This window comes from Electrophorus electricus, chromosome 2, assembly GCF_041902795.1.
Source record: "Electrophorus electricus isolate QZ-2024a chromosome 2, ASM4190279v1, whole genome shotgun sequence".
NCBI classification, from domain to species: Eukaryota; Metazoa; Chordata; class Actinopteri; order Gymnotiformes; family Gymnotidae; genus Electrophorus; species Electrophorus electricus.
Genome location: NC_137498.1, coordinates 5572356 through 5596073, shown reverse-complemented (window position 1 = coordinate 5596073; position 23718 = coordinate 5572356). Strand labels below are relative to the sequence as shown.

Sequence of the window (23718 nt, the reverse complement as noted above, 5' to 3'; positions counted from 1 at the left end):
GTTTACTTGTTTCATTGCCTTTGAGAGACAGAATGTTACTCTCTAGGAATAATATGAAGAACTTTACCTGATCACTGGAAGCTGTTTCATTGGCATGGAAAGCAGTCCCTAGTGCACAGATACTGCATCATAAACATTGCTTTGCATGGATTTTAATTGTCAGGAGACTAGAAGGAATTTACTTTTAAGAATTAGCTAAGTAGCATAACTTATCTCTGTTAGGAGATCAAATACAGATGCACTCGTGGTGTTTCTGTTTTGTTTACTTTTGTTTGAAATACATGGATTAGCACACCCATCATGCTACAATGAGTTTTACATCATGCCTGTGACAATTGAAATCAGCCTTACGCACAGCTCCTAAAGCACAGTCCTTGCATCACCGGAGCACAAGTGTGCTGCATATATTGACTTTCTCAGTTTGCAAATAGAGACCCAACAAAGAAACTACTCTTTATGTCCATACTAAGATGATAGTAATCTTCTGATCTTGAAATTTTAATTTTGCACAATGTGGAACCAAGTTGCAGAAGAAGACGTTGGGGATTTCACATGAGTTATAGTTCCAGAGTTTGGAGTACAGGAATTGGAGAACTCAATCGGAGTAACTAGGGAGTTCAAAAAATCTTTTCACTCTGCTGCAAGAAGGCCGTTCGATTCCCTGATGTCTACTTCAAATACAAGAGACAGAAACCAAAGAACCAACTACTGTTTCTGCTCAGCTTTAATTCAAGGACCTTTTACATATAATGCAAACGTGATGACCACTTCACTACAGAAATCATGCAAAGACTCCTTGATGCAGTATGGTATCACTTCACTTTCAGAATAATCTTTTCACCAACTCATCCCCAAAACTGATAATGAGTGCAAGTTATTGAGTAAAAGAATGAATATCATTTATGCCAAAACCTTTCATATTTGCAAGTTCACAAATAGCTGCCATTTTACGCAAATTTAGTTGGTATGTTGGATGGCCTAAAATGCTAATAATGAGCAGATGTACCTAAAATTCAAATGGTTCACAATTGTAATTTTTCAGAAATATCTGATTCAAACTTGCAGAAAAAATATTGTTTAGCTGACAGGGAACCCTCTTGTCCGAGCAACACTTCAGTCCAAACTGGTGGTCCTGGAAAATGGTAGGTTCTGTTCTGGCTTTCTAAACTTATGCAGCAGGGCCATGTGAGATCTTCACTGCTTAAGGCCATAAAACCCAAAGATCTCTTTCTTTGCAGTCCCAATAGTTGTCCTCAGAACCTCACTCCTCTCAATTGTACTTTGAAGTCATGAACAGTATTGCCTTCTTTTAACGTTTTGAATACAGTTAAAAAGCAGCTCAGCTGCAGTTCCATGATGGTGAGTTTAAGTTGATTTCCCTGTGCAGTTCTTTAGCCTCGCCTGCCCATGCTTCCCTTTGTTCCAACTATTTCAAACAGCAAAAATGGATGAGAAATGCTTCTGCACAGTATATAAGCTGGGACCTGTGACCTGGAAAGCAAATGCATTGTCCACTACTCTAGAAAAATCAAGAGAGTTCAACATATATATCAATCCATAATTATCCCCCCAAAAGGTCTGGTAGTTAACAGGATTTATGACAAAATGATGCTGCGATTAGACAAGGAGCTTGGTGTCTCAGTCTCAGGACCTAAAGGGCAAACTGCAAAAAGAGACACCCACTTCATACACTGTTTACAAACAACAATTGCACCACTAGTGTGCTATCAAGAAGGATGTTTCTGCCCAGTTTCGAACTGAGGACTTTTCGCGTGTTAGGCGAATGTGATGACCACTACACTACAGAAACCACTGTTAAAAGACTCTTTGGGCTCACTCTCCAGCTTTTGCTCATTTTTGGCACTTGAAAATCATAGCTTTAAATCTGGCTAAGGAGTCTGACTTCTCAATCATTAGGATGAAAATTCTCACAACCCCACCAAAGTTCTCTTGTTTCTTACCATTTGAGGAACAGACTGTTGCTAACTAGGCATAATATAAAGAGTGTTACTTGATCTCTGTAGTGTTCTCATTGGCATATAGAGCATAACCTATTGCGCAAATTCTGTATGCTTGACATTGCCTTGCAAGGATTTTTTCTTTGCCATAGAATTGATGAAATTAACTTTTGAAATTCAGCTAATTAGCAAAACCTCTGTTAGGAAACAAAATGAGAACACACTCACCAAAGTTTATGCTTCCTGTAGTAATGTTTAAGAAACTGGCTTGAATTGTCTTCACCCCATTAGGAAGCAAAATTCAATCCCAGCAACCAATGTTTACTTGTTTCATTGCCTTTGAGAGACAGAATGTTACTCTCTAGGAATAATATGAAGAACTTTACCTGATCACTGGAAGCTGTTTCATTGGCATGGAAAGCAGTCCCTAGTGCACAGATACTGCATCATAAACATTGCTTTGCATGGATTTTAATTGTCAGGAGACTAGAAGGAATTTACTTTTAAGAATTAGCTAAGTAGCATAACTTATCTCTGTTAGGAGATCAAATACAGATGCACTCGTGGTGTTTCTGTTTTGTTTACTTTTGTTTGAAATACATGGATTAGCACACCCATCATGCTACAATGAGTTTTACATCATGCCTGTGACAATTGAAATCAGCCTTACGCACAGCTCCTAAAGCACAGTCCTTGCATCACCGGAGCACAAGTGTGCTGCATATATTGACTTTCTCAGTTTGCAAATAGAGACCCAACAAAGAAACTACTCTTTATGTCCATACTAAGATGATAGTAATCTTCTGATCTTGAAATTTTAATTTTGCACAATGTGGAACCAAGTTGCAGAAGAAGACGTTGGGGATTTCACATGAGTTATAGTTCCAGAGTTTGGAGTACAGGAATTGGAGAACTCAATCGGAGTAACTAGGGAGTTCAAAAAATCTTTTCACTCTGCTGCAAGAAGGCCGTTCGATTCCCTGATGTCTACTTCAAATACAAGAGACAGAAACCAAAGAACCAACTACTGTTTCTGCTCAGCTTTAATTCAAGGACCTTTTACATATAATGCAAACGTGATGACCACTTCACTACAGAAATCATGCAAAGACTCCTTGATGCAGTATGGTATCACTTCACTTTCAGAATAATCTTTTCACCAACTCATCCCCAAAACTGATAATGAGTGCAAGTTATTGAGTAAAAGAATGAATATCATTTATGCCAAAACCTTTCATATTTGCAAGTTCACAAATAGCTGCCATTTTACGCAAATTTAGTTGGTATGTTGGATGGCCTAAAATGCTAATAATGAGCAGATGTACCTAAAATTCAAATGGTTCACAATTGTAATTTTTCAGAAATATCTGATTCAAACTTGCAGAAAAAATATTGTTTAGCTGACAGGGAACCCTCTTGTCCGAGCAACACTTCAGTCCAAACTGGTGGTCCTGGAAAATGGTAGGTTCTGTTCTGGCTTTCTAAACTTATGCAGCAGGGCCATGTGAGATCTTCACTGCTTAAGGCCATAAAACCCAAAGATCTCTTTCTTTGCAGTCCCAATAGTTGTCCTCAGAACCTCACTCCTCTCAATTGTACTTTGAAGTCATGAACAGTATTGCCTTCTTTTAACGTTTTGAATACAGTTAAAAAGCAGCTCAGCTGCAGTTCCATGATGGTGAGTTTAAGTTGATTTCCCTGTGCAGTTCTTTAGCCTCGCCTGCCCATGCTTCCCTTTGTTCCAACTATTTCAAACAGCAAAAATGGATGAGAAATGCTTCTGCACAGTATATAAGCTGGGACCTGTGACCTGGAAAGCAAATGCATTGTCCACTACTCTAGAAAAATCAAGAGAGTTCAACATATATATCAATCCATAATTATCCCCCCAAAAGGTCTGGTAGTTAACAGGATTTATGACAAAATGATGCTGCGATTAGACAAGGAGCTTGGTGTCTCAGTCTCAGGACCTAAAGGGCAAACTGCAAAAAGAGACACCCACTTCATACACTGTTTACAAACAACAATTGCACCACTAGTGTGCTATCAAGAAGGATGTTTCTGCCCAGTTTCGAACTGAGGACCTTTCGCGTGTTAGGCGAATGTGATGACCACTACACTACAGAAACCACTGTTAAGACTCTTTGGGCTCACTCTCCAGCTTTTGCTCATTTTTGGCACTTGAAAATCATAGCTTTAAATCTGGCTAAGGAGTCTGACTTCTCAATCATTAGGATGAAAATTCTCACAACCCCACCAAAGTTCTCTTGTTTCTTACCATTTGAGGAACAGACTGTTGCTAACTAGGCATAATATAAAGAGTGTTACTTGATCTCTGTAGTGTTCTCATTGGCATATAGAGCATAACCTATTGCGCAAATTCTGTATGCTTGACATTGCCTTGCAAGGATTTTTTCTTTGCCATAGAATTGATGAAATTAACTTTTGAAATTCAGCTAATTAGCAAAACCTCTGTTAGGAAACAAAATGAGAACACACTCACCAAAGTTTATGCTTCCTGTAGTAATGTTTAAGAAACTGGCTTGAATTGTCTTCACCCCATTAGGAAGCAAAATTCAATCCCAGCAACCAATGTTTACTTGTTTCATTGCCTTTGAGAGACAGAATGTTACTCTCTAGGAATAATATGAAGAACTTTACCTGATCACTGGAAGCTGTTTCATTGGCATGGAAAGCAGTCCCTAGTGCACAGATACTGCATCATAAACATTGCTTTGCATGGATTTTAATTGTCAGGAGACTAGAAGGAATTTACTTTTAAGAATTAGCTAAGTAGCATAACTTATCTCTGTTAGGAGATCAAATACAGATGCACTCGTGGTGTTTCTGTTTTGTTTACTTTTGTTTGAAATACATGGATTAGCACACCCATCATGCTACAATGAGTTTTACATCATGCCTGTGACAATTGAAATCAGCCTTACGCACAGCTCCTAAAGCACAGTCCTTGCATCACCGGAGCACAAGTGTGCTGCATATATTGACTTTCTCAGTTTGCAAATAGAGACCCAACAAAGAAACTACTCTTTATGTCCATACTAAGATGATAGTAATCTTCTGATCTTGAAATTTTAATTTTGCACAATGTGGAACCAAGTTGCAGAAGAAGACGTTGGGGATTTCACATGAGTTATAGTTCCAGAGTTTGGAGTACAGGAATTGGAGAACTCAATCGGAGTAACTAGGGAGTTCAAAAAATCTTTTCACTCTGCTGCAAGAAGGCCGTTCGATTCCCTGATGTCTACTTCAAATACAAGAGACAGAAACCAAAGAACCAACTACTGTTTCTGCTCAGCTTTAATTCAAGGACCTTTTACATATAATGCAAACGTGATGACCACTTCACTACAGAAATCATGCAAAGACTCCTTGATGCAGTATGGTATCACTTCACTTTCAGAATAATCTTTTCACCAACTCATCCCCAAAACTGATAATGAGTGCAAGTTATTGAGTAAAAGAATGAATATCATTTATGCCAAAACCTTTCATATTTGCAAGTTCACAAATAGCTGCCATTTTACGCAAATTTAGTTGGTATGTTGGATGGCCTAAAATGCTAATAATGAGCAGATGTACCTAAAATTCAAATGGTTCACAATTGTAATTTTTCAGAAATATCTGATTCAAACTTGCAGAAAAAATATTGTTTAGCTGACAGGGAACCCTCTTGTCCGAGCAACACTTCAGTCCAAACTGGTGGTCCTGGAAAATGGTAGGTTCTGTTCTGGCTTTCTAAACTTATGCAGCAGGGCCATGTGAGATCTTCACTGCTTAAGGCCATAAAACCCAAAGATCTCTTTCTTTGCAGTCCCAATAGTTGTCCTCAGAACCTCACTCCTCTCAATTGTACTTTGAAGTCATGAACAGTATTGCCTTCTTTTAACGTTTTGAATACAGTTAAAAAGCAGCTCAGCTGCAGTTCCATGATGGTGAGTTTAAGTTGATTTCCCTGTGCAGTTCTTTAGCCTCGCCTGCCCATGCTTCCCTTTGTTCCAACTATTTCAAACAGCAAAAATGGATGAGAAATGCTTCTGCACAGTATATAAGCTGGGACCTGTGACCTGGAAAGCAAATGCATTGTCCACTACTCTAGAAAAATCAAGAGAGTTCAACATATATATCAATCCATAATTATCCCCCCAAAAGGTCTGGTAGTTAACAGGATTTATGACAAAATGATGCTGCGATTAGACAAGGAGCTTGGTGTCTCAGTCTCAGGACCTAAAGGGCAAACTGCAAAAAGAGACACCCACTTCATACACTGTTTACAAACAACAATTGCACCACTAGTGTGCTATCAAGAAGGATGTTTCTGCCCAGTTTCGAACTGAGGACCTTTCGCGTGTTAGGCGAATGTGATGACCACTACACTACAGAAACCACTGTTAAGACTCTTTGGGCTCACTCTCCAGCTTTTGCTCATTTTTGGCACTTGAAAATCATAGCTTTAAATCTGGCTAAGGAGTCTGACTTCTCAATCATTAGGATGAAAATTCTCACAACCCCACCAAAGTTCTCTTGTTTCTTACCATTTGAGGAACAGACTGTTGCTAACTAGGCATAATATAAAGAGTGTTACTTGATCTCTGTAGTGTTCTCATTGGCATATAGAGCATAACCTATTGCGCAAATTCTGTATGCTTGACATTGCCTTGCAAGGATTTTTTCTTTGCCATAGAATTGATGAAATTAACTTTTGAAATTCAGCTAATTAGCAAAACCTCTGTTAGGAAACAAAATGAGAACACACTCACCAAAGTTTATGCTTCCTGTAGTAATGTTTAAGAAACTGGCTTGAATTGTCTTCACCCCATTAGGAAGCAAAATTCAATCCCAGCAACCAATGTTTACTTGTTTCATTGCCTTTGAGAGACAGAATGTTACTCTCTAGGAATAATATGAAGAACTTTACCTGATCACTGGAAGCTGTTTCATTGGCATGGAAAGCAGTCCCTAGTGCACAGATACTGCATCATAAACATTGCTTTGCATGGATTTTAATTGTCAGGAGACTAGAAGGAATTTACTTTTAAGAATTAGCTAAGTAGCATAACTTATCTCTGTTAGGAGATCAAATACAGATGCACTCATGGTGTTTCTGTTTTGTTTACTTTTGTTTGAAATACATGGATTAGCACACCCATCATGCTACAATGAGTTTTACATCATGCCTGTGACAATTGAAATCAGCCTTACGCACAGCTCCTAAAGCACAGTCCTTGCATCACCGGAGCACAAGTGTGCTGCATATATTGACTTTCTCAGTTTGCAAATAGAGACCCAACAAAGAAACTACTCTTTATGTCCATACTAAGATGATAGTAATCTTCTGATCTTGAAATTTTAATTTTGCACAATGTGGAACCAAGTTGCAGAAGAAGACGTTGGGGATTTCACATGAGTTATAGTTCCAGAGTTTGGAGTACAGGAATTGGAGAACTCAATCGGAGTAACTAGGGAGTTCAAAAAATCTTTTCACTCTGCTGCAAGAAGGCCGTTCGATTCCCTGATGTCTACTTCAAATACAAGAGACAGAAACCAAAGAACCAACTACTGTTTCTGCTCAGCTTTAATTCAAGGACCTTTTACATATAATGCAAACGTGATGACCACTTCACTACAGAAATCATGCAAAGACTCCTTGATGCAGTATGGTATCACTTCACTTTCAGAATAATCTTTTCACCAACTCATCCCCAAAACTGATAATGAGTGCAAGTTATTGAGTAAAAGAATGAATATCATTTATGCCAAAACCTTTCATATTTGCAAGTTCACAAATAGCTGCCATTTTACGCAAATTTAGTTGGTATGTTGGATGGCCTAAAATGCTAATAATGAGCAGATGTACCTAAAATTCAAATGGTTCACAATTGTAATTTTTCAGAAATATCTGATTCAAACTTGCAGAAAAAATATTGTTTAGCTGACAGGGAACCCTCTTGTCCGAGCAACACTTCAGTCCAAACTGGTGGTCCTGGAAAATGGTAGGTTCTGTTCTGGCTTTCTAAACTTATGCAGCAGGGCCATGTGAGATCTTCACTGCTTAAGGCCATAAAACCCAAAGATCTCTTTCTTTGCAGTCCCAATAGTTGTCCTCAGAACCTCACTCCTCTCAATTGTACTTTGAAGTCATGAACAGTATTGCCTTCTTTTAACGTTTTGAATACAGTTAAAAAGCAGCTCAGCTGCAGTTCCATGATGGTGAGTTTAAGTTGATTTCCCTGTGCAGTTCTTTAGCCTCGCCTGCCCATGCTTCCCTTTGTTCCAACTATTTCAAACAGCAAAAATGGATGAGAAATGCTTCTGCACAGTATATAAGCTGGGACCTGTGACCTGGAAAGCAAATGCATTGTCCACTACTCTAGAAAAATCAAGAGAGTTCAACATATATATCAATCCATAATTATCCCCCCAAAAGGTCTGGTAGTTAACAGGATTTATGACAAAATGATGCTGCGATTAGACAAGGAGCTTGGTGTCTCAGTCTCAGGACCTAAAGGGCAAACTGCAAAAAGAGACACCCACTTCATACACTGTTTACAAACAACAATTGCACCACTAGTGTGCTATCAAGAAGGATGTTTCTGCCCAGTTTCGAACTGAGGACCTTTCGCGTGTTAGGCGAATGTGATGACCACTACACTACAGAAACCACTGTTAAAAGACTCTTTGGGCTCACTCTCCAGCTTTTGCTCATTTTTGGCACTTGAAAATCATAGCTTTAAATCTGGCTAAGGAGTCTGACTTCTCAATCATTAGGATGAAAATTCTCACAACCCCACCAAAGTTCTCTTGTTTCTTACCATTTGAGGAACAGACTGTTGCTAACTAGGCATAATATAAAGAGTGTTACTTGATCTCTGTAGTGTTCTCATTGGCATATAGAGCATAACCTATTGCGCAAATTCTGTATGCTTGACATTGCCTTGCAAGGATTTTTTCTTTGCCATAGAATTGATGAAATTAACTTTTGAAATTCAGCTAATTAGCAAAACCTCTGTTAGGAAACAAAATGAGAACACACTCACCAAAGTTTATGCTTCCTGTAGTAATGTTTAAGAAACTGGCTTGAATTGTCTTCACCCCATTAGGAAGCAAAATTCAATCCCAGCAACCAATGTTTACTTGTTTCATTGCCTTTGAGAGACAGAATGTTACTCTCTAGGAATAATATGAAGAACTTTACCTGATCACTGGAAGCTGTTTCATTGGCATGGAAAGCAGTCCCTAGTGCACAGATACTGCATCATAAACATTGCTTTGCATGGATTTTAATTGTCAGGAGACTAGAAGGAATTTACTTTTAAGAATTAGCTAAGTAGCATAACTTATCTCTGTTAGGAGATCAAATACAGATGCACTCGTGGTGTTTCTGTTTTGTTTACTTTTGTTTGAAATACATGGATTAGCACACCCATCATGCTACAATGAGTTTTACATCATGCCTGTGACAATTGAAATCAGCCTTACGCACAGCTCCTAAAGCACAGTCCTTGCATCACCGGAGCACAAGTGTGCTGCATATATTGACTTTCTCAGTTTGCAAATAGAGACCCAACAAAGAAACTACTCTTTATGTCCATACTAAGATGATAGTAATCTTCTGATCTTGAAATTTTAATTTTGCACAATGTGGAACCAAGTTGCAGAAGAAGACGTTGGGGATTTCACATGAGTTATAGTTCCAGAGTTTGGAGTACAGGAATTGGAGAACTCAATCGGAGTAACTAGGGAGTTCAAAAAATCTTTTCACTCTGCTGCAAGAAGGCCGTTCGATTCCCTGATGTCTACTTCAAATACAAGAGACAGAAACCAAAGAACCAACTACTGTTTCTGCTCAGCTTTAATTCAAGGACCTTTTACATATAATGCAAACGTGATGACCACTTCACTACAGAAATCATGCAAAGACTCCTTGATGCAGTATGGTATCACTTCACTTTCAGAATAATCTTTTCACCAACTCATCCCCAAAACTGATAATGAGTGCAAGTTATTGAGTAAAAGAATGAATATCATTTATGCCAAAACCTTTCATATTTGCAAGTTCACAAATAGCTGCCATTTTACGCAAATTTAGTTGGTATGTTGGATGGCCTAAAATGCTAATAATGAGCAGATGTACCTAAAATTCAAATGGTTCACAATTGTAATTTTTCAGAAATATCTGATTCAAACTTGCAGAAAAAATATTGTTTAGCTGACAGGGAACCCTCTTGTCCGAGCAACACTTCAGTCCAAACTGGTGGTCCTGGAAAATGGTAGGTTCTGTTCTGGCTTTCTAAACTTATGCAGCAGGGCCATGTGAGATCTTCACTGCTTAAGGCCATAAAACCCAAAGATCTCTTTCTTTGCAGTCCCAATAGTTGTCCTCAGAACCTCACTCCTCTCAATTGTACTTTGAAGTCATGAACAGTATTGCCTTCTTTTAACGTTTTGAATACAGTTAAAAAGCAGCTCAGCTGCAGTTCCATGATGGTGAGTTTAAGTTGATTTCCCTGTGCAGTTCTTTAGCCTCGCCTGCCCATGCTTCCCTTTGTTCCAACTATTTCAAACAGCAAAAATGGATGAGAAATGCTTCTGCACAGTATATAAGCTGGGACCTGTGACCTGGAAAGCAAATGCATTGTCCACTACTCTAGAAAAATCAAGAGAGTTCAACATATATATCAATCCATAATTATCCCCCCAAAAGGTCTGGTAGTTAACAGGATTTATGACAAAATGATGCTGCGATTAGACAAGGAGCTTGGTGTCTCAGTCTCAGGACCTAAAGGGCAAACTGCAAAAAGAGACACCCACTTCATACACTGTTTACAAACAACAATTGCACCACTAGTGTGCTATCAAGAAGGATGTTTCTGCCCAGTTTCGAACTGAGGACCTTTCGCGTGTTAGGCGAATGTGATGACCACTACACTACAGAAACCACTGTTAAAAGACTCTTTGGGCTCACTCTCCAGCTTTTGCTCATTTTTGGCACTTGAAAATCATAGCTTTAAATCTGGCTAAGGAGTCTGACTTCTCAATCATTAGGATGAAAATTCTCACAACCCCACCAAAGTTCTCTTGTTTCTTACCATTTGAGGAACAGACTGTTGCTAACTAGGCATAATATAAAGAGTGTTACTTGATCTCTGTAGTGTTCTCATTGGCATATAGAGCATAACCTATTGCGCAAATTCTGTATGCTTGACATTGCCTTGCAAGGATTTTTTCTTTGCCATAGAATTGATGAAATTAACTTTTGAAATTCAGCTAATTAGCAAAACCTCTGTTAGGAAACAAAATGAGAACACACTCACCAAAGTTTATGCTTCCTGTAGTAATGTTTAAGAAACTGGCTTGAATTGTCTTCACCCCATTAGGAAGCAAAATTCAATCCCAGCAACCAATGTTTACTTGTTTCATTGCCTTTGAGAGACAGAATGTTACTCTCTAGGAATAATATGAAGAACTTTACCTGATCACTGGAAGCTGTTTCATTGGCATGGAAAGCAGTCCCTAGTGCACAGATACTGCATCATAAACATTGCTTTGCATGGATTTTAATTGTCAGGAGACTAGAAGGAATTTACTTTTAAGAATTAGCTAAGTAGCATAACTTATCTCTGTTAGGAGATCAAATACAGATGCACTCGTGGTGTTTCTGTTTTGTTTACTTTTGTTTGAAATACATGGATTAGCACACCCATCATGCTACAATGAGTTTTACATCATGCCTGTGACAATTGAAATCAGCCTTACGCACAGCTCCTAAAGCACAGTCCTTGCATCACCGGAGCACAAGTGTGCTGCATATATTGACTTTCTCAGTTTGCAAATAGAGACCCAACAAAGAAACTACTCTTTATGTCCATACTAAGATGATAGTAATCTTCTGATCTTGAAATTTTAATTTTGCACAATGTGGAACCAAGTTGCAGAAGAAGACGTTGGGGATTTCACATGAGTTATAGTTCCAGAGTTTGGAGTACAGGAATTGGAGAACTCAATCGGAGTAACTAGGGAGTTCAAAAAATCTTTTCACTCTGCTGCAAGAAGGCCGTTCGATTCCCTGATGTCTACTTCAAATACAAGAGACAGAAACCAAAGAACCAACTACTGTTTCTGCTCAGCTTTAATTCAAGGACCTTTTACATATAATGCAAACGTGATGACCACTTCACTACAGAAATCATGCAAAGACTCCTTGATGCAGTATGGTATCACTTCACTTTCAGAATAATCTTTTCACCAACTCATCCCCAAAACTGATAATGAGTGCAAGTTATTGAGTAAAAGAATGAATATCATTTATGCCAAAACCTTTCATATTTGCAAGTTCACAAATAGCTGCCATTTTACGCAAATTTAGTTGGTATGTTGGATGGCCTAAAATGCTAATAATGAGCAGATGTACCTAAAATTCAAATGGTTCACAATTGTAATTTTTCAGAAATATCTGATTCAAACTTGCAGAAAAAATATTGTTTAGCTGACAGGGAACCCTCTTGTCCGAGCAACACTTCAGTCCAAACTGGTGGTCCTGGAAAATGGTAGGTTCTGTTCTGGCTTTCTAAACTTATGCAGCAGGGCCATGTGAGATCTTCACTGCTTAAGGCCATAAAACCCAAAGATCTCTTTCTTTGCAGTCCCAATAGTTGTCCTCAGAACCTCACTCCTCTCAATTGTACTTTGAAGTCATGAACAGTATTGCCTTCTTTTAACGTTTTGAATACAGTTAAAAAGCAGCTCAGCTGCAGTTCCATGATGGTGAGTTTAAGTTGATTTCCCTGTGCAGTTCTTTAGCCTCGCCTGCCCATGCTTCCCTTTGTTCCAACTATTTCAAACAGCAAAAATGGATGAGAAATGCTTCTGCACAGTATATAAGCTGGGACCTGTGACCTGGAAAGCAAATGCATTGTCCACTACTCTAGAAAAATCAAGAGAGTTCAACATATATATCAATCCATAATTATCCCCCCAAAAGGTCTGGTAGTTAACAGGATTTATGACAAAATGATGCTGCGATTAGACAAGGAGCTTGGTGTCTCAGTCTCAGGACCTAAAGGGCAAACTGCAAAAAGAGACACCCACTTCATACACTGTTTACAAACAACAATTGCACCACTAGTGTGCTATCAAGAAGGATGCTTCTGCCCAGTTTCGAACTGAGGACCTTTCGCGTGTTAGGCGAATGTGATGACCACTACACTACAGAAACCACTGTTAAAAGACTCTTTGGGCTCACTCTCCAGCTTTTGCTCATTTTTGGCACTTGAAAATCATAGCTTTAAATCTGGCTAAGGAGTCTGACTTCTCAATCATTAGGATGAAAATTCTCACAACCCCACCAAAGTTCTCTTGTTTCTTACCATTTGAGGAACAGACTGTTGCTAACTAGGCATAATATAAAGAGTGTTACTTGATCTCTGTAGTGTTCTCATTGGCATATAGAGCATAACCTATTGCGCAAATTCTGTATGCTTGACATTGCCTTGCAAGGATTTTTTCTTTGCCATAGAATTGATGAAATTAACTTTTGAAATTCAGCTAATTAGCAAAACCTCTGTTAGGAAACAAAATGAGAACACACTCACCAAAGTTTATGCTTCCTGTAGTAATGTTTAAGAAACTGGCTTGAATTGTCTTCACCCCATTAGGAAGCAAAATTCAATCCCAGCAACCAATGTTTACTTGTTTCATTGCCTTTGAGAGACAGAATGTTACTCTCTAGGAATAATATGAAGAACTTTACCTGATCACTGGAAGCTGTTTCATTGGCATGGAAAGCAGTCCCTAGTGCACAGATACTGCATCATAAACATTGCTTTGCATGGATTTTAATTGTCAGGAGACTAGAAGGAATTTACTTTTAAGAATTAGCTAAGTAGCATAACTTATCTCTGTTAGGAGATCAAATACAGATGCACTCGTGGTGTTTCTGTTTTGTTTACTTTTGTTTGAAATACATGGATTAGCACACCCATCATGCTACAATGAGTTTTACATCATGCCTGTGACAATTGAAATCAGCCTTACGCACAGCTCCTAAAGCACAGTCCTTGCATCACCGGAGCACAAGTGTGCTGCATATATTGACTTTCTCAGTTTGCAAATAGAGACCCAACAAAGAAACTACTCTTTATGTCCATACTAAGATGATAGTAATCTTCTGATCTTGAAATTTTAATTTTGCACAATGTGGAACCAAGTTGCAGAAGAAGACGTTGGGGATTTCACATGAGTTATAGTTCCAGAGTTTGGAGTACAGGAATTGGAGAACTCAATCGGAGTAACTAGGGAGTTCAAAAAATCTTTTCACTCTGCTGCAAGAAGGCCGTTCGATTCCCTGATGTCTACTTCAAATACAAGAGACAGAAACCAAAGAACCAACTACTGTTTCTGCTCAGCTTTAATTCAAGGACCTTTTACATATAATGCAAACGTGATGACCACTTCACTACAGAAATCATGCAAAGACTCCTTGATGCAGTATGGTATCACTTCACTTTCAGAATAATCTTTTCACCAACTCATCCCCAAAACTGATAATGAGTGCAAGTTATTGAGTAAAAGAATGAATATCATTTATGCCAAAACCTTTCATATTTGCAAGTTCACAAATAGCTGCCATTTTACGCAAATTTAGTTGGTATGTTGGATGGCCTAAAATGCTAATAATGAGCAGATGTACCTAAAATTCAAATGGTTCACAATTGTAATTTTTCAGAAATATCTGATTCAAACTTGCAGAAAAAATATTGTTTAGCTGACAGGGAACCCTCTTGTCCGAGCAACACTTCAGTCCAAACTGGTGGTCCTGGAAAATGGTAGGTTCTGTTCTGGCTTTCTAAACTTATGCAGCAGGGCCATGTGAGATCTTCACTGCTTAAGGCCATAAAACCCAAAGATCTCTTTCTTTGCAGTCCCAATAGTTGTCCTCAGAACCTCACTCCTCTCAATTGTACTTTGAAGTCATGAACAGTATTGCCTTCTTTTAACGTTTTGAATACAGTTAAAAAGCAGCTCAGCTGCAGTTCCATGATGGTGAGTTTAAGTTGATTTCCCTGTGCAGTTCTTTAGCCTCGCCTGCCCATGCTTCCCTTTGTTCCAACTATTTCAAACAGCAAAAATGGATGAGAAATGCTTCTGCACAGTATATAAGCTGGGACCTGTGACCTGGAAAGCAAATGCATTGTCCACTACTCTAGAAAAATCAAGAGAGTTCAACATATATATCAATCCATAATTATCCCCCCAAAAGGTCTGGTAGTTAACAGGATTTATGACAAAATGATGCTGCGATTAGACAAGGAGCTTGGTGTCTCAGTCTCAGGACCTAAAGGGCAAACTGCAAAAAGAGACACCCACTTCATACACTGTTTACAAACAACAATTGCACCACTAGTGTGCTATCAAGAAGGATGTTTCTGCCCAGTTTCGAACTGAGGACCTTTCGCGTGTTAGGCGAATGTGATGACCACTACACTACAGAAACCACTGTTAAAAGACTCTTTGGGCTCACTCTCCAGCTTTTGCTCATTTTTGGCACTTGAAAATCATAGCTTTAAATCTGGCTAAGGAGTCTGACTTCTCAATCATTAGGATGAAAATTCTCACAACCCCACCAAAGTTCTCTTGTTTCTTACCATTTGAGGAACAGACTGTTGCTAACTAGGCATAATATAAAGAGTGTTACTTGATCTCTGTAGTGTTCTCATTGGCATATAGAGCATAACCTATTGCGCAAATTCTGTATGCTTGACATTGCCTTGCAAGGATTTTTTCTTTGCCATAGAATTGATGAAATTAACTTTTGAAATTCAGCTAATTAGCAAAACCTCTGTTAGGAAACAAAATGAGAACACACTCACCAAAGTTTATGCTTCCTGTAGTAATGTTTAAGAAACTGGCTTGAATTGTCTTCACCCCATTAGGAAGCAAAATTCAATCCCAGCAACCAATGTTTACTTGTTTCATTGCCTTTGAGAGACAGAATGTTACTCTCTAGGAATAATATGAAGAACTTTACCTGATCACTGGAAGCTGTTTCATTGGCATGGAAAGCAGTCCCTAGTGCACAGATACTGCATCATAAACATTGCTTTGCATGGATTTTAATTGTCAGGAGACTAGAAGGAATTTACTTTTAAGAATTAGCTAAGTAGCATAACTTATCTCTGTTAGGAGATCAAATACAGATGCACTCGTGGTGTTTCTGTTTTGTTTACTTTTGTTTGAAATACATGGATTAGCACACCCATCATGCTACAATGAGTTTTACATCATGCCTGTGACAATTGAAATCAGCCTTACGCACAGCTCCTAAAGCACAGTCCTTGCATCACCGGAGCACAAGTGTGCTGCATATATTGACTTTCTCAGTTTGCAAATAGAGACCCAACAAAGAAACTACTCTTTATGTCCATACTAAGATGATAGTAATCTTCTGATCTTGAAATTTTAATTTTGCACAATGTGGAACCAAGTTGCAGAAGAAGACGTTGGGGATTTCACATGAGTTATAGTTCCAGAGTTTGGAGTACAGGAATTGGAGAACTCAATCGGAGTAACTAGGGAGTTCAAAAAATCTTTTCACTCTGCTGCAAGAAGGCCGTTCGATTCCCTGATGTCTACTTCAAATACAAGAGACAGAAACCAAAGAACCAACTACTGTTTCTGCTCAGCTTTAATTCAAGGACCTTTTACATATAATGCAAACGTGATGACCACTTCACTACAGAAATCATGCAAAGACTCCTTGATGCAGTATGGTATCACTTCACTTTCAGAATAATCTTTTCACCAACTCATCCCCAAAACTGATAATGAGTGCAAGTTATTGAGTAAAAGAATGAATATCATTTATGCCAAAACCTTTCATATTTGCAAGTTCACAAATAGCTGCCATTTTACGCAAATTTAGTTGGTATGTTGGATGGCCTAAAATGCTAATAATGAGCAGATGTACCTAAAATTCAAATGGTTCACAATTGTAATTTTTCAGAAATATCTGATTCAAACTTGCAGAAAAAATATTGTTTAGCTGACAGGGAACCCTCTTGTCCGAGCAACACTTCAGTCCAAACTGGTGGTCCTGGAAAATGGTAGGTTCTGTTCTGGCTTTCTAAACTTATGCAGCAGGGCCATGTGAGATCTTCACTGCTTAAGGCCATAAAACCCAAAGATCTCTTTCTTTGCAGTCCCAATAGTTGTCCTCAGAACCTCACTCCTCTCAATTGTACTTTGAAGTCATGAACAGTATTGCCTTCTTTTAACGTTTTGAATACAGTTAAAAAGCAGCTCAGCTGCAGTTCCATGATGGTGAGTTTAAGTTGATTTCCCTGTGCAGTTCTTTAGCCTCGCCTGCCCATGCTTCCCTTTGTTCCAACTATTTCAAACAGCAAAAATGGATGAGAAATGCTTCTGCACAGTATATAAGCTGGGACCTGTGACCTGGAAAGCAAATGCATTGTCCACTACTCTAGAAAAATCAAGAGAGTTCAACATATATATCAATCCATAATTATCCCCCCAAAAGGTCTGGTAGTTAACAGGATTTATGACAAAATGATGCTGCGATTAGACAAGGAGCTTGGTGTCTCAGTCTCAGGACCTAAAGGGCAAACTGCAAAAAGAGACACCCACTTCATACACTGTTTACAAACAACAATTGCACCACTAGTGTGCTATCAAGAAGGATGTTTCTGCCCAGTTTCGAACTGAGGACCTTTCGCGTGTTAGGCGAATGTGATGACCACTACACTACAGAAACCACTGTTAAAAGACTCTTTGGGCTCACTCTCCAGCTTTTGCTCATTTTTGGCACTTGAAAATCATAGCTTTAAATCTGGCTAAGGAGTCTGACTTCTCAATCATTAGGATGAAAATTCTCACAACCCCACCAAAGTTCTCTTGTTTCTTACCATTTGAGGAACAGACTGTTGCTAACTAGGCATAATATAAAGAGTGTTACTTGATCTCTGTAGTGTTCTCATTGGCATATAGAGCATAACCTATTGCGCAAATTCTGTATGCTTGACATTGCCTTGCAAGGATTTTTTCTTTGCCATAGAATTGATGAAATTAACTTTTGAAATTCAGCTAATTAGCAAAACCTCTGTTAGGAAACAAAATGAGAACACACTCACCAAAGTTTATGCTTCCTGTAGTAATGTTTAAGAAACTGGCTTGAATTGTCTTCACCCCATTAGGAAGCAAAATTCAATCCCAGCAACCAATGTTTACTTGTTTCATTGCCTTTGAGAGACAGAATGTTACTCTCTAGGAATAATATGAAGAACTTTACCTGATCACTGGAAGCTGTTTCATTGGCATGGAAAGCAGTCCCTAGTGCACAGATACTGCATCATAAACATTGCTTTGCATGGATTTTAATTGTCAGGAGACTAGAAGGAATTTACTTTTAAGAATTAGCTAAGTAGCATAACTTATCTCTGTTAGGAGATCAAATACAGATGCACTCGTGGTGTTTCTGTTTTGTTTACTTTTGTTTGAAATACATGGATTAGCACACCCATCATGCTACAATGAGTTTTACATCATGCCTGTGACAATTGAAATCAGCCTTACGCACAGCTCCTAAAGCACAGTCCTTGCATCACCGGAGCACAAGTGTGCTGCATATATTGACTTTCTCAGTTTGCAAATAGAGACCCAACAAAGAAACTACTCTTTATGTCCATACTAAGATGATAGTAATCTTCTGATCTTGAAATTTTAATTTTGCACAATGTGGAACCAAGTTGCAGAAGAAGACGTTGGGGATTTCACATGAGTTATAGTTCCAGAGTTTGGAGTACAGGAATTGGAGAACTCAATCGGAGTAACTAGGGAGTTCAAAAAATCTTTTCACTCTGCTGCAAGAAGGCCGTTCGATTCCCTGATGTCTACTTCAAATACAAGAGACAGAAACCAAAGAACCAACTACTGTTTCTGCTCAGCTTTAATTCAAGGACCTTTTACATATAATGCAAACGTGATGACCACTTCACTACAGAAATCATGCAAAGACTCCTTGATGCAGTATGGTATCACTTCACTTTCAGAATAATCTTTTCACCAACTCATCCCCAAAACTGATAATGAGTGCAAGTTATTGAGTAAAAGAATGAATATCATTTATGCCAAAACCTTTCATATTTGCAAGTTCACAAATAGCTGCCATTTTACGCAAATTTAGTTGGTATGTTGGATGGCCTAAAATGCTAATAATGAGCAGATGTACCTAAAATTCAAATGGTTCACAATTGTAATTTTTCAGAAATATCTGATTCAAACTTGCAGAAAAAATATTGTTTAGCTGACAGGGAACCCTCTTGTCCGAGCAACACTTCAGTCCAAACTGGTGGTCCTGGAAAATGGTAGGTTCTGTTCTGGCTTTCTAAACTTATGCAGCAGGGCCATGTGAGATCTTCACTGCTTAAGGCCATAAAACCCAAAGATCTCTTTCTTTGCAGTCCCAATAGTTGTCCTCAGAACCTCACTCCTCTCAATTGTACTTTGAAGTCATGAACAGTATTGCCTTCTTTTAACGTTTTGAATACAGTTAAAAAGCAGCTCAGCTGCAGTTCCATGATGGTGAGTTTAAGTTGATTTCCCTGTGCAGTTCTTTAGCCTCGCCTGCCCATGCTTCCCTTTGTTCCAACTATTTCAAACAGCAAAAATGGATGAGAAATGCTTCTGCACAGTATATAAGCTGGGACCTGTGACCTGGAAAGCAAATGCATTGTCCACTACTCTAGAAAAATCAAGAGAGTTCAACATATATATCAATCCATAATTATCCCCCCAAAAGGTCTGGTAGTTAACAGGATTTATGACAAAATGATGCTGCGATTAGACAAGGAGCTTGGTGTCTCAGTCTCAGGACCTAAAGGGCAAACTGCAAAAAGAGACACCCACTTCATACACTGTTTACAAACAACAATTGCACCACTAGTGTGCTATCAAGAAGGATGTTTCTGCCCAGTTTCGAACTGAGGACCTTTCGCGTGTTAGGCGAATGTGATGACCACTACACTACAGAAACCACTGTTAAAAGACTCTTTGGGCTCACTCTCCAGCTTTTGCTCATTTTTGGCACTTGAAAATCATAGCTTTAAATCTGGCTAAGGAGTCTGACTTCTCAATCATTAGGATGAAAATTCTCACAACCCCACCAAAGTTCTCTTGTTTCTTACCATTTGAGGAACAGACTGTTGCTAACTAGGCATAATATAAAGAGTGTTACTTGATCTCTGTAGTGTTCTCATTGGCATATAGAGCATAACCTATTGCGCAAATTCTGTATGCTTGACATTGCCTTGCAAGGATTTTTTCTTTGCCATAGAATTGATGAAATTAACTTTTGAAATTCAGCTAATTAGCAAAACCTCTGTTAGGAAACAAAATGAGAACACACTCACCAAAGTTTATGCTTCCTGTAGTAATGTTTAAGAAACTGGCTTGAATTGTCTTCACCCCATTAGGAAGCAAAATTCAATCCCAGCAACCAATGTTTACTTGTTTCATTGCCTTTGAGAGACAGAATGTTACTCTCTAGGAATAATATGAAGAACTTTACCTGATCACTGGAAGCTGTTTCATTGGCATGGAAAGCAGTCCCTAGTGCACAGATACTGCATCATAAACATTGCTTTGCATGGATTTTAATTGTCAGGAGACTAGAAGGAATTTACTTTTAAGAAATAGCTAAGTAGCATAACTTATCTCTGTTAGGAGATAAAATACAGACGCACTCGTGGAGTTTCTGTTTTGTTTAATTTTGTTTGAAATACATGGATTAGCACACCCATCATGCTACAATGAGTTTTACATCATCCCTGTGACAATTGAAATCAGCCTTAAACACAGCTCCTAAAGCCCAGTCCTTGCATCACCTGACGGCAAGTCTGCTGCATATATTGACTTTCTCGGATTGCAAATGGAGACAGTGATGTTATGTCCGCCTGTATGTCTGCATTCTGTGTTCCAGGTTTTGCCTCTGCCTCTATTCCAATCCACACCAGGTTTTCCGCTGAGCAGAGGACAATATAAAAGGAAGAGGAAGAGACAAAATGCTTGGATTAAAGCTCATTGGAGAAGAGTTTCCTCCTCCTCCTCCTGCTCCTCCTCCTGCTCCTCCTGCTCCTCCTCCTGCTCCTGACTTGTTGCTACATTTTGAGCTTGTGTTTGCTAGACTTTATGTGTATGACTGGATTTGCCCCTTGTTTGATTGATTGTTAGTATATGTTCTTGTGTCTTATATATATATTGTCCCGTATATAGTTACACACTGGTGGTAGGGAGTGGCTGCCATTTTGTTTGGGTGTGGTTTTATCTTTGTTTCACACAGTGCAGTCATTGTAAATTTCTTTTTGTTAGCTTAGTCAGTTGTTGTTTTGTTTCTAGTGTGACTTTGTTGTGTTGGCCTTGGTCACTCCTGATGTGATTGCACCATTTTCTTTTCTTTAAACACTTAAAGCTTGTAACTTCCCATTACTCATTTCTGCTGTTGTAATACTCAACCCTGTGTTATGGCCTCCCAGCCTAGACAGGGTCGTAACATAATCGGGGCGTTATTGTATCCTTTGTTCCTTTTTTTCTTTGCCCCTTGTGTGTTTTGGTGGGTTTTTTCTGTGCTGGTTGGTGGTGTTCTCTTGTGGGTGGGGTGGTTGTGTGTTTGTGTGTAGTTTGGGTTTTGCCATAGTGTGTTGGGAGCACTTGTGTTAGGATTGTGAGTTTTGATTAGTATGGTTTTACTCTTTGTCCTACTCTGGAGCAGTTTGATCTGTGTAGAAAGGCAGACCTGTTACTAATAGCAGATTTCTTTGATGTCGTGGTGACCTGTTCAGCCACAAAATGGGAAATCATGGAAGTCTTGGAGGCCTGCTCAGGACAAGAGGGAATTTTGCCAGAACGAGGTGGTCCTGTTGGTGTTGTGGTGAACCTGACACAGGGCATGTCAATGGTGGAAACCAGAGATGACACTGTAGTCGGCTCACACATAGAGCCTCACGTCATCCGGTTTCCTGGTGGTGACCAGATGCTGGCTCTGAAGCTAAAGGAAATCGAGCTGGAAATCAGGAGGCAGGAACATGAGACAGTTACTGAGGGTGTGGGCCTTACAGCTGGAGGTTGCAAAGACAGATAAGGAGGCAGGTTAAGACTAGCCAAGTTATGGTTCTAATTTGCCCAAATAAATCTAGAATGGTTCAGCTCACTTTAATAACATTTGTAGATAAAAAAACATAAATGTACAGTTTCATGTCACTCAGCATTAAAAGAGAATTTCACACTCACCTTCAATTAGATGAAGTACAATGAAGAGAATACACAAACTGAGAAACATTGTCACTATGGAAACACCACTGACCTCCCAGCAGACACTGACAACTCTACACCCAGAACTTCACTACCATTGTGGACACACACTAACGCCAGAACTCTCTCAGCAGTACTTCAGTCCATCATTTTTTGTCCCGTCCAGCTTCAAGTGATCCACCATCGTCCCCGTCCCGAAGAAACCTCGACCCTCTGACCTCAATGACTACCGCCCTGTTGCCATCACATCAGTCGTGATGAAGTGCTTTGAAAAGCTAGTCAGAGACTTCATCACATCTTCACTGCCAGCCTCCATGGACCCACTGCAGTTTGCATACCGCCACAACCGCTCTACTGACGATGCAATTGCACATCTGCTCCACACTACACTGACTCACCTGGACGAAGGGAGGGGAAATTATGTTAAAATGCTGTTTGTCGACTACAGTTCAGCATTTAACACTGTCATCCCCTCCCTACTCACTACTAAGTTGGGGGATCTAGGAGTGCATACATCCCTGTGCAACTGGATCTCCAACTTCCTAACAGACAGGCCACAATCAGTACGGGTGGGCAACTGCACCTCATCCACCCTGACCCTCAGCACTGGAGCTCCTCAGGGTTGTGTCCTAAGCCCCCTGCTCTACTCACTGTACACCCACGACTGCACAGCCACTTCCAGCTCCACCATCATTGGCAAGTTTGCTGACGACACCGTTGTCATGGGTCTGATCTCGGACAACGACGAGAGGGCCTACCTGGAGGAGATTAAACACCTGGAAAACTGGTGCCAGGAAAATAATCTCCTCCTAAACATCAGTAAGACAAAGGAGCTGATCGTGGATTGCAGCAAGAAGCAGGAGCGGCACTACCAACCTGTGAGGATAAGTGGAACCACGGTGGAGAGAGTAGATAGTTTCAGGTACCTTGGTGTTCACATCTCGCAGGACCTGTCCTGGTCCCGCCATACCAACTCCCTGGGAAAGAAGGCTCGTCAGCGTCTTTACCACCTCAGACGCCTAAGAGACTTCAGACTGCCCTCCAAGGTACTGCGGAACTTCTACACCTGCACTATTGAGAGCATCCTCACGGGGAACATCACAGTCTGGTTTGGGAATAGCACCAAGCAGAACAGACAAGCACTCCAAAGGGTAGTGCGTTCAGCAGAGCGCATCACTCACACGGAACTTCCTGTCCTGCAGACCATCTACTACAAGCGGTGCCAGACCAAGGCCAGGAGGATTGTGAAGGACCCCACCCATCCCAACAATAGACTCTTCTCTCTGTTGAGGTCAGAGAGGCGCTTTCTTTCCCTGAAGACCAAGATAGAGAGACTGAAGAGGAGCTTCTTCCCACAGGCCATTCGGGCCCTGAATCAGGGAAACTGATAAACTGTGGGGACCACCACCACCATGTAACATAA

The 23718-nt window shown here is 39.6% G+C and overlaps 9 non-coding genes across 9 annotated transcripts; all 9 read right to left on the bottom strand.

The window, feature by feature from the left end:
* Positions 1 to 1737: 1737 nt before the first annotated feature.
* trnav-aac (transfer RNA valine (anticodon AAC)) lies at positions 1738 to 1810 on the bottom strand. The gene has a single exon. It is a non-coding gene; the product is annotated as a tRNA-Val (tRNA).
* Positions 1811 to 4014: 2204 nt separating this feature from the next.
* Positions 4015 to 4087, bottom strand: trnav-aac (transfer RNA valine (anticodon AAC)). Its single transcript has one exon. It is a non-coding gene; the product is annotated as a tRNA-Val (tRNA).
* A 2202-nt stretch (positions 4088 to 6289) lies between these two features.
* On the bottom strand, positions 6290 to 6362 carry trnav-aac (transfer RNA valine (anticodon AAC)). The gene has a single exon. It is a non-coding gene; the product is annotated as a tRNA-Val (tRNA).
* Positions 6363 to 8564: 2202 nt separating this feature from the next.
* On the bottom strand, positions 8565 to 8637 carry trnav-aac (transfer RNA valine (anticodon AAC)). The gene has a single exon. It is a non-coding gene; the product is annotated as a tRNA-Val (tRNA).
* Positions 8638 to 10841: 2204 nt separating this feature from the next.
* trnav-aac (transfer RNA valine (anticodon AAC)) lies at positions 10842 to 10914 on the bottom strand. The gene has a single exon. It is a non-coding gene; the product is annotated as a tRNA-Val (tRNA).
* A 2204-nt stretch (positions 10915 to 13118) lies between these two features.
* Positions 13119 to 13191, bottom strand: trnav-aac (transfer RNA valine (anticodon AAC)). Its single transcript has one exon. It is a non-coding gene; the product is annotated as a tRNA-Val (tRNA).
* A 2204-nt stretch (positions 13192 to 15395) lies between these two features.
* On the bottom strand, positions 15396 to 15468 carry trnav-aac (transfer RNA valine (anticodon AAC)). The gene has a single exon. It is a non-coding gene; the product is annotated as a tRNA-Val (tRNA).
* A 2204-nt stretch (positions 15469 to 17672) lies between these two features.
* trnav-aac (transfer RNA valine (anticodon AAC)) lies at positions 17673 to 17745 on the bottom strand. The gene has a single exon. It is a non-coding gene; the product is annotated as a tRNA-Val (tRNA).
* Positions 17746 to 19949: 2204 nt separating this feature from the next.
* On the bottom strand, positions 19950 to 20022 carry trnav-aac (transfer RNA valine (anticodon AAC)). The gene has a single exon. It is a non-coding gene; the product is annotated as a tRNA-Val (tRNA).
* Between the last annotated feature and the right edge of the window lie 3696 nt (positions 20023 to 23718).